Below are 12,212 nucleotides of genomic sequence, written 5' to 3'. Positions count from 1 at the left end.
TTAAGGCATACTTTCGAGTTTTTAGAGCATATTTTACTCTTTTAGTGCATATTTTCATGTTTTCGTTTTTTTTTCGTTTTTATACATTTTTAATTTTCTTTTCAAAACTTTATTTAAAAAAAATCTATTTTTTTATTTTTTTTTTTAATTTTTTAGCCTATTTTACAATTTTGAAAAAAAATTCGTTATGTTATAGTTTTTTATTCAATAAAGCATTATATTTTAAATCGGACATAAAACCGATTACTTTTGATTTCATGAGACCAATCCATTTTTATAGTTTAAAAAACTAACTAATGGAATTTATGACAACACCGATTAAAATGTCAGTTTAAAAGCTATAAATACAATTGGATAAAATGTGTCAAACTTTGTCGTTTGAAATATGTTTTTTGGGGACCAAATGGTTTCATGTTATTTATTGGTTATCTGAACGTAAAACGGAATTCTATTACTATGAGATGAAACATTTATAAAAAAAATGTTGTAGGATATAGAATATGACATTAAACATTTATTATTTCATTACAATTACAGTCTTTTTGAGCTTTTCAATGTTAAAAAATAATAAAAAATTTTATTTTTGGAGCATATATTTTAAATTTTAAGAGCATATTTTGACTTTTTTACGGCATATTTAAAGTGCTTAAAACACTTTTTTTAGAGCATATTATCGGTTTCCCTGCTTGTGTAGAAGAGCTGAGGAGGCTCTGATTACTACCTTGAGCTAAGCTTAATCAAAGGCCACAATGTTAAACCGGCAAAGATGATAATCTTTCAGGCAATGTTAGGCAGATACCAGTAAGTATTCCCTGTTACAGGGATGTATCTAAATTGAGGTATAAACTAGGCCTGTGGTTCAGAAATATATCACCGGGAAGAGAGCTCGAGGTAGTTAACCTCACACACGCTAAACCATTCGACGCAATAAAAGCTGGATTAAAAATATGGGTGAGAGAAACCTATAAGGCATCTTGGAATAATGAAAGGGTAGGTAGAACCATAACCTATGGGGTGATACTAAGAACAAGATGAGAAATCTCCTCAAAATGAGCAAGTCTTATGTTAATATGATGGTACGCATTCTTAGTGGACACATAGGATTACGATTGGCCGTGCGGATTCAAACGAATGTAGAGCATGTGGAGAACCAAGTAAAAATCTGAATCACTCGACGAAGTTAGATCAAAGCATCTTGGAAGTGATGTTCTTCCGGAAATAGCATTCCTTTACAACAATTATGTCCAAGAAAATAAGTTTCTGAACATTGAACAATTTTGAAATCATAATCAATCATGAAAAGGAACGCACAATAGGCCCGTTAGTATGTAAGTTAGTTTGAAATACACCTTAAATTGCATATGCGCTGTCATTTCTTTTTGTCAAACTGTTCTAATGTCACATAAATTTAACAAAGTGTCACCTTCGTTGAGATAAAAGTAAATTGATTTGAGAATACATTTCGAAAAGTATTGAGAAAAGTTTTTATAACTATATTTCATTAAATAAGTCGAATTCGAATTCAAATCAGGAAATCGTTATATAATCTCATGAATTGATTTTGATTTTAATACTAGTAGTAAAATACTTTTTAATTTAAAATTGAATTAGGAAATATTTATAATTCAAAAGGTGTTATTGCAGTTGCCCTTATATTATGCCTCTCTCTCTCTCTCTCTTTCTCTGCCCTTGTTAACTTAATCCATTTGTTGTATACATTTCGCTATGAGTTGGCCTATTTTTTTTATTCAGAGGTCTATGGGTCATTTTAAACTTTTTTTCTTATTTGGTTGTGCACATTTTACCAAATTACCATGAACTTTTTTTGGTATTTTATTACTTTATAGCTGTGGAAACAAATTTATTATTCTATTTTATCGCGTTAAAATGCAAATGAAATTTTCATCTTTTTTACGTGCTAAACGTGATGCTGATGTTTGAAATGAATAAACACATACATACACGTATAATATTTACAATCTCATACTCTTTCATATGAAGCAAAGTGGGAAAAAACACATAATCAATTTTAATATATTAAAGTTTGTGCGTTTTGATAACAATATTGTTGTATATCAACCTTCTCATCTTTGCTCCCCGAAGGCGTTGCGTCATAATTGCGGTACATACAGAAAATAATGAGGCGTTGAACATATATACATATCTATGTATGTGAAAGTCAAATACTTGAACAAATTTAAATAAAATCAACAAAAAGAACCTATGCAAATACTCACCTTAAATACATAACCAAATTCTAATGTTTTTAAATTGTATGCATCATTTAGCAATAAATTCCATAAATAACCGTTAAAAATACATTAAACTATATGTTATCAATTACAGAGGATCTAAATATATATAAAACAATCTCGCACGCATATGTGTGTAAGTGTGCACACATACAGTATTTAAAATTAAGTCACATTAACATAAACAGTTGTGAGCAAAACTTACACTACATACACGATTAAAGGATACTGTGAACTATTGAGTGACTTTCTAAAATGAAAGAGCTTGAGTCAATTAATAAAGTAAACAATAATTACAGATTTTTCCTTTAATACAGATCTTTCCTTAATTAACGAGAACTGAACTAGAACTGAACTAGAATTGAACTAGAACTGAACTAGAACTGAACTAGAACTGAACTAGAACTGAACTAGAACTGAACTAGAACTGAACTAGAACTGAACTAGAACTGAACTAGAACTGAACTAGAACTGAACTAGAACTGAACTGAACTAGAACTGAACTAGAACTGAACTAGAACTGAACTGAACTAGAACTGAACTAGAACTGAACTAGAACTGAACTAGAACTGAACTAGAACTGAACTAGAACTGAACTAGAACTGAACTAGAACTGAACTAGAACTGAACTAGAACTGAACTAGAACTGAACTAGAACTGAACTAGAACTGAACTAGAACTGAACTAGAACTGAACTAGAACTGAACTAGAACTGAACTAGAACTGAACTAGAACTGAACTAGAACTGAACTAGAACTGAACTAGAACTGAACTAGAACTGAACTAGAACTGAACTAGAACTGAACTAGAACTGAACTAGAACTGAACTAGAACTGAACTAGAACTGAACTAGAACTGAACTAGAACTGAACTAGAACTGAACTAGAACTGAACTAGAACTGAACTAGAACTGAACTAGAACTGAACTAGAACTGAACTAGAACTGAACTAGAACTGAACTAAACTAGAACTGAACTAGAACTGAACTAGAACTGAACTAGAACTGAACTAGAACTGAACTAGAACTGAACTAGAACTGAACTAGAACTGAACTAGAACTGAACTAGAACTGAACTAGAACTGAACTAGAACTGAACTAGAACTGAACTAGAACTGAACTAGAACTGAACTAGACTAAACTAGAACTGAAAACTGAACTAGAACTGAACTAGAACTGAACTAGAACTGAACTAGAACTAAACTAGAACTAGAACTGAACTAGAACTGAACTAGAACTGAACTAGAACTGAACTAGAACTGAACTAGAACTGAACTAAACTAGAACTGAACTAGAACTGAACTAGAACTGAACTAGAACTGAACTAGAACTGAACTAGAACTGAACTAGAACTGAACTAGAAGTAACTGAACTAGAACTGAACTAGAAATGAACTAGAACTGAACTAGAACTGAACTAGAACTGAACTAGAACTGAACTAGAACTGAACTAGAACTGAACTAGAACTGAACTAGAACTGAACTAGAACTGAACTAGAACTGAACTAGAACTGAACTAGAACTGAACTAGAACTGAACTAGAACTGAACTAGAACTGAACTAGAACTGAACTAGAACTGAACTAGAACTGAACTAGAACTGACTAGAACTGAACTAGAACTGAACTAGAACTGAACTAGAACTGAACTAGAACTGAACTAGAACTGAACTAGAACTGAACTAGAACTGAACTAGAACTGAACTAGAACTGAACTAGAACTGAACTAGAACTGAACTAGAACTGAACTAGAACTGAACTAGAACTGAACTAGAACTGAACTAGAACTGAACTAGAACTGAACTAGAACTGAACTAGAACTGAACTAGAACTGAACTAGAACTGAACTAGAACTGAACTAGAACTGAACTAGAACTGAACTAGAACTGAACTAGAACTAGAACTGAACTAGAACTGAACTAGAACTGAACTAGAACTGAACTAGAACTGAACTAGAACTGAACTAGAACTGAACTAGAACTGAACTAGAACTGAACTAGAACTGAACTAGAACTGAACTAGAACTGAACTAGAACTGAACTAGAACTGAACTAGAACTGAACTAGAACTGAACTCGAACTGAACTAGAACTGAACTAGAACTGAACTAGAACTGAACTAGAACTGAACTAGAACTGAACTAGAACTGAACTAGAACTGAACTAGAACTGAACTAGAACTGAACTAGAACTGAACTAGAACTGAACTAGAACTGAACTAGAACTGAACTAGAACTGAACTAGAACTGAACTAGAACTGAACTAGAACTGAACTAGAACTGAACCAGAACTGAACTGGAACTGAACTGGAGCTGAACTAGAACTGAACTAGAACTGAACTGGAACTGAGCTAGAACTGAATTAGAACTGAACCACAGGGTATACAGAGACGTCACGAGCAAAAAGCTATTTTCTTCTCTTTCGCACAAAACGAATTCAATGATTTTTATACCCACCATCAAAAAAGATGGGGGTATATTGATTTTGTCATTCCGTGTGTAACACATCAAAATATTGCTCTAAGACCCCATAAAGTATATATATTCTGGGACCTCGTAAGATTCTAAGACGATCTAGCCATGTCCGTCCGTCTGTCTGTTGTTGGCACGATAGCGTCCACAAAATAAGAGATATTGAGATGAAATTTTCCCAAAATATATTTTATTGATCAGAAATGTTTGGTATTGAAAATGGGCAAAATCGGTCAACGATTTCACATAGCCCCCATACAAATGTATTCACAAATTCGTTTTTTATGAAGCAAATACCACAAAATTTCGCATAGGTCAGTTTTTTGACGTCTGCAAAGTAATTCTGCATTATGGCGGATATAGGACTATAATTGGCCCTACCCCCCATATAAAGTCCCCCTTAGAAAATGACTAAAAAGCTTATTACTGGCTTAAAAATGGGAATATAGCGATGAAATTCGATACACATAAGTTTCATGCAAGTCAATATCTCTCAACCAAATTTTATGTATATCGCTCCATAATTGACCCTACCCCCATATAACGACCCTTCAGAAAATGAATTTAACGCTCATTACTCTCTTAAAAATAAAAGTATAGCGATGAAAATTGACATAAGTAAGTTTCTTACTAGCCAAAATCTCTCTATGAAATTTTATGTGGATCGGTCCATAATTGACCCTATGTATATCGGTCCATAATTGGCCCTACCCCCCATATAAGGTCCCCTTCAGAAAATGACTTTAACGCTCATTACTGGCTTAAAAATACAAGTATAGCGATGAAGTTTGATATAAGTAAGTGCTTACAGGCCAAAAAATCTTTATGAAATTTTATGGGGATCGGTCCATAATTGACCCTACCCCCCATAAAAAGTCTTCCCATAAACTTTCTTTAATGCTCATTACTGGCTCAAAATAGGATTATAACAATGAAATTACACAGAAGTAAGATTTATACAAGTCAAAATTTACCAAATTTTATGTGAATCGGTCCATAATTGACCCTTCCCCCCACATAAGGCCTCCTTCAGAAAACGACTTTAACGTTAATTATGGGCGTAAAAATTCGAATATAGCGAAAAAATTTGACATAAGTATGTATTTAAGGAACCAAAGCCTTTATATCAAATTTTATGTGGATCGGTCTATAATTGACCCTAGCGCCCATATAAGGTCCCCTCCATAAAAATACTTTAACGCTCATTACTGCCTTAAAAATACGAGTATAGCGATGAAATTTCACAGAAGTAAAACCCCCATTAATGGACCTCTTTCAAATGTTACCCTGATGTTCTCATTAATATCGATATATAATAATAAAATATTCAAAATATCAAAGTTCATTTATATTGCAGTGATTTGATGGTGGGTATAAAAGATTCGGCATAGCCGAATAACACTCTTACTTGTTTTAGCTGTATTTTATATAAGTACCTCTTCTCACCAAACAATTTCAAAATCAAACAAAAGCTGATTTTAGACTTTTTCAAATGTCAAAAGAGACATCTCTGTATACTTTGTGACTGAACTAGAACTGAACTAGAACTGAACTAGAACTGAACTAGAACTGAACTAGAACTGAACTAGAACTGAACTAGAACTGAACTAGAACTGAACTAGAACTGAAGTAGAACTGAACTAGAACTGAACTAGAAATAGAAGAATTTGGGCTGTCCTGATTTCGACTAAAAATATAAAATAGTCGGCTACCGAACAAAAATTCGAGAAATGATGTTGTAAACAATTAACACGAATGCAAAATAATCGGCTACAATTCAGGAGATTACAAAGTATATTTGATCTTTGCTAAAAATAATTTATCACTAAAAATTGTAAGGCAAAACGATAGGAAAATCTCGAAAACTATTCTACTGTCTTCATATAAATGTTGCGGTCACAGTTTTGAATATAACAAATGAAATATATAATTATTTTTGACCAAGTTTCACTAACTTTCTTTGGTTAAATTAAAACTGACATTTAATTTCATAATTGTCTTGTTTTACACTGTTCCAATACACATTATCCCGGCATTTTTATTTTAACTCTACGACAATAAACGGAATAAACGGATATGCAAATATTTCTTAACTTATTTTTTTGCCAAGCATGACTTTTATGTAAATATGTATGTGTATATGTGAAAGCATGTAAATACCCTACAGTTTTAAAACTGCTAAATGTAATATTTATGGAAGAAAATTTTAGTCTGGTTGATTGGCGGCGAAACTGTATATTAATGTAATGATAGATCCAGCCTGTAGCAGTATAGGTGGCAAACGTTTTCATCTTTGGTCTTTTGTTTCGCAATAACTAGGAAAGACGTAACTGATACTTCATCAAAAAACAGTATTTCGAGCTTAACATTCTGCATTGCAGCTAGAGATAACCATTATAAGAAGATCGATAGAGATAATGTACAACATATTAATATTCAGAAAACGGATTCGTTGTGATAACCGAATTTGTTTCCAATCGAATTTAGTCGGTTCTCACAACTATACCATAATTCGATTGTAATTATTGTAAAATTCGGTTGCTGTTATTGAATATATGATGTACACAACTATTTTTGACTTTTAATAATAATTTTACTGTAGACCAACTGAAGCTCCGATTACTATATTCTTTATAATCCCTATCGATCTTAATATAATGGCCATCTGTCGTTGCAATATGATGTTAATGCTAACTAATCAGGTCTTGAAACATTTGCTTAAGCAACTCGATAAAAATCGAATTAACAACAATAAACCAAAATAGTAAAGACATAAAGCCAGTCTGTGGTGTGCATTGTTCCTCCTGATTAGAATAAAGAGTTCCTTCTGAACCAATTTTCATATAAATAATTTAGTATAGTAATAACTATTGCAACGGATTTTTGTACAACATCGATTACAAGAGGGCGATTATGTCCGAATTAATCAAAATAAAAGTGTTTTACTTTCAACTTCCGCTTTCTGCACTGAATACCTCTAACAAATATAATTCCTTTAGATCTGGATACAACTGGGCATGGAAAAAGGGATATATATTACATACTTTCATACGTATTTATTTTGTGTTAATATCTGCATGAAGGCATTTCTGTGTATTTGTATTGAATAGCTTAAAGCTGTTAAAACACAAGGATTTACTTTAACGGAACGTATGCATGTATATATTTAATTTACATACAATATGTAGATGTAACTGTATAAGTATATTATGTGTATGTAAAATATACATATGTATGTGTTTATTTATGAATATTCCTAGCGATAATAGCATTGGATAGGGTGGTAATGTGATTGTGTTTATAGTAGTAGGCATCAACATACATTTAAAATTGGTTTCTGTACAGATTTTTTTTGTATTTTTTTTACAAAAATAAACTTATATGACGATAAACAACAATAAGGGCTAAAAATGTTGTATTCAATATAATATTACAAGCTAACGCACTGACAAACTGCACCATTTTCAGTGCAATTTAAGCACATTGTATGACATTAATACCGGAAGAAGAACTTAACTCTTGTAACTCTTGTGTTTTACAAATACCATGTTAATGGCATAACTAACATGTGGTTTTAAATTTATTTTACTTCACGGAAATGGTGTTTTTAGTATAATGTACGCATTTTTTTTATTTAGACTAACGTTTTTCTATTAGTATTAAAAGAGAAAAGTAACTGGATTTTGTAAAACGGATTACTTAGTTTGTCTTATTTTATTTATTCGTTTTTTATTTCTGATTGTATTTTACAAACATTAATTTTAAATTTTACAGTACATTTTGCACAAAAAAAAATAATATAAAATCGCCAAATATTAATTATTCATTTTGAGTTTTAAAAAAATCGATGTTTTTCTTCAAATTCAATAAATATTGAAATGTAAATTTTCAGTTTTATTCGTCAAGGTTTTATTTATTATACCCTCCACCACCATCATCAGTGGTGATAGAGGGTATATATAACTTTGTCATTCCGTGTGTAACACCAAGAAATATTCATCTGAGACCCAACAAAGTATATATATTCTTGGTCCTTATGAAATTCTGAGTCGATTTAGCTATGTCCGTCTGTCTGTCCGTCTGTCTGCCTAAAACACGCTCACGTTAAAACTAAGCCAAGGACATCAACCAAATTCACCGAAAATATTTATTGTTATCCTAAGCAGTTTGGTATTGAAAATGGGCAAAATCGGTTCACATCGGGAAAAGTTATGAATCAAAATTTGAAACAACCTCGAAAAAAATAAGCATTTTTTATATATTCTGATGTAATTTTCTCGAAAACTATGCAAGATAATTCCATAAAAATTGACATACACTCGTTTCCACACAAAAGCTTAATTTCTGTGCAAAATCGTCAGAATCGGTCCACAATTTCATATACCTCTCATACTAAAGTACATATTCCCGGAAATTTGGTTTTTTGTTAATAACTTCCGTCGTAATGTCGATATCTTCACAAAATGTTAGAAATTAAAATTCTATGACAATAGAATTTATTCAGAGGAAAAAATTTTTGGATAGGTCCATAATTGGTCATAGCTCCCATACAAGGTTCCCTCCCGAAAATAACCTAAACGCTTATAACTCATTACTAAATTAAGATATCGATATAAAATTTGGTACAAGTATTGCTCTTCTATACAGAAATATTAAAATGAAAGATTTCTCTGATCGGTCCATAATTGGGCATAGCTCCCATACAAAGTCCCCATCCGAAAATCACTTAAACGCGCATAACTCATTACTAAATTAAGATATCGATATAAAACTTGGTACAAGTATTGCTTTTATATACTAAAATATAACCATGGAATTTTTTTTGGATCGGTCCATATTTGGTCATAGCTGCCATACAAGGTCCCCTCCCGAAAATCCCTTAAACGCCTATAACTCATTACTAAATTAAGATATCGATATAAAATTTGGTACAAGTATTGCTCCTATAGACAGAAATATTAAAATGAAAGATTTTTTGGATCGGTCCATAATTGGTCATAGCTCCCATACAAGGTCCCTTCTCGAAAATCAGTTAAACGCGCATAACTCATTACTAAATTAAGATATCGATATAAAATTTGGTACAAGTATTGCTTTAATATACTAAAATATAACCCTGGAAGATTCTTTGGATCGGTCCATATTTGGTCATAGCTCCTATACAAGGTCCCCTCCCGAAAATCTCTTAAACGCACATAACTCATTATTAAATTAAGATATCGATATAAAATTTGGTTCAAGTATTGCCCTTATATACAGAAATATTACAATGAAAGCTTTTTTTGGATCGGCCATAATTGGTCATAGCTCCCATACAAGGTCCCCTTCCGAAAATCATTACTAAATTAAGATATCGATATAAAGTTTGGTACAAGTATTGCTCTTATATACAGAAATATTACAAAGAAAGATTTTTTCCATCGGTTCATATTTGGTCATAGCTCCCATACAAGGTCCCCTAACGAAAATCTTTTTAACGCGCATAACTCATTACTAAATTAAGATATCGATATAAAATTTGGTACAAGTATTGATTTTATATACAGAAATATAACCATGAATGTTTCTTTGTATCGGTTAGAAAAACACACATACAAGGTTCTCTTCCGAAAATCAGAAAAAACGCACATAACTCATAACCAAACATTTAGCAAAAATATTGCTCTTATATACATAAATTCATTATAAAATTGTTTTACGATCGGTCCATATTTGGTCATAGCTCTCATACTAGGTCCAGAAAATCACTTAGATTCACAATATTTATTACCAAATAGAATTCTGAAATTTTTACTTTATATACATAATTGGTCATAGGTCACATACAAAGTCCTTTTACGAAAATCTCTTAAACGCACATTACTTATTACCTAATTAAGCTATTGATACATAATTTGGCAAAAATATTAGTTTTGTATACTTCTATTTCTCCTATACTAGGTCGAGCCCCTAAAAGCGCTTTAACTGTATTTAAAGAGCATTATCAATTTGTGTTAAACAAAATTTTGTGAGGAACAAAATTATATATGTATTTGTATTTTGAAAATCTCTAAATCTTTCACACACATACATACATACATGCAAATTACTAAATTTATAATGTTCAATAAATCTTGGAATTGTAATAGATTCAATTTTTGGAATTTTTTCTATTAAAGACATGAGAAAACTTATTTCTACAAATATTTGATCAAGTAGCTGGTGGAGGGTATTTAAGATTCGGCACAGCCGAATATAGCACTCTATCTTGTTTTTTTTTGTGTTTCAGCTACTTTTTAAAAAACATTATATTAAATAATTACATGGACAACTCATTAGCCGGACGGACATGACTTAATGGATTTAGTCATTCAGAGTTAGAATTTCAATTTTTACAACACCGCCTCTCACTAGGTAGATCTATAGGTTCACTCAGAAACCTAGTGACTCATTGTGCTACCTTTATGTTAAGAGAATAGTTTCCCTCCCTAATTTCATTGACAACTTTGTTCTTGTCTTCTACGTGAAATCAAGTCTGCATTTCTAATAAAATGGAACAGAACTAGAACAGAACTAGAACTGAACTAGAACTGAACTAGAACAGAACTAGAACTGAACTAGAACTGAACTAGAACTGAACTAGAACTGAACTAGAACTGAACTAGAACTGAACAAGAACTGAACTGAACTAGAACTGAACTGAACTAGAACTGAACTAAAACTGAACTAGAACTGAACTAGAACTGAACTAGAACTGAACTAGAACTGAACTAGAACTGAACTAGAACTGAACTAGAACTGATCTAGAACTGAACTAGAACTGAACTAGAACTGAATTAGAACTGAACTAGAACAGAACTAGAACTAAACTAGAACTGAACTAGGGACCACCCTTTATTTGCGCATGTCCAGCCATTTAGAATTCGCAAATTATAATCATTCTATACCACAACGCTATGTAGGGTATAAAATTAATAAAGTGCATCCAAGCAGTCAACAAGAAACCAAAATCGTTATTGCTCCGTTTATTTTTCTTACACTTTATCAACTAATTACTTACTTTTAATATGCTGCATGCTACATACAGGATTTTATGAAAGTACTTTCATTTTATCTTTTTTTTTCGTTTAATGTTGCTACAATTGTAGGCAAAAATATACATAAATTTATACATTTTTAAGTATATAGACTCAATCAATTGTAATGTTATTGAAAAACAATTTACTATAAGACTTAAATGCTTCATTCATTTAAATGGTTTTGTGTGTCATTAACAAGATTTACAGTTGTTTTTAATATCATGGCCAAAAAAAATGTATAGAATTTAATAAGAAATATGGCATACATTAACCCATTATTGATTGTTATTTATGCTCAGCCAGTACTATTATATCTATTATATATAGAGCTTAATCTGTGAGAAATGTAACAGTAAGCAGGTGTTAAAGTAGTAATAAACATAAAATTTATCGATGGCTACTTATAATTAAAACTGCAAATGTAGATTATTCATATTA

This window comes from Lucilia cuprina, chromosome 6, assembly GCF_022045245.1.
Source record: "Lucilia cuprina isolate Lc7/37 chromosome 6, ASM2204524v1, whole genome shotgun sequence".
In the NCBI taxonomy this organism is placed as follows: domain Eukaryota; kingdom Metazoa; phylum Arthropoda; class Insecta; order Diptera; family Calliphoridae; genus Lucilia; species Lucilia cuprina.
This window is presented reverse-complemented; position numbering follows the sequence as displayed.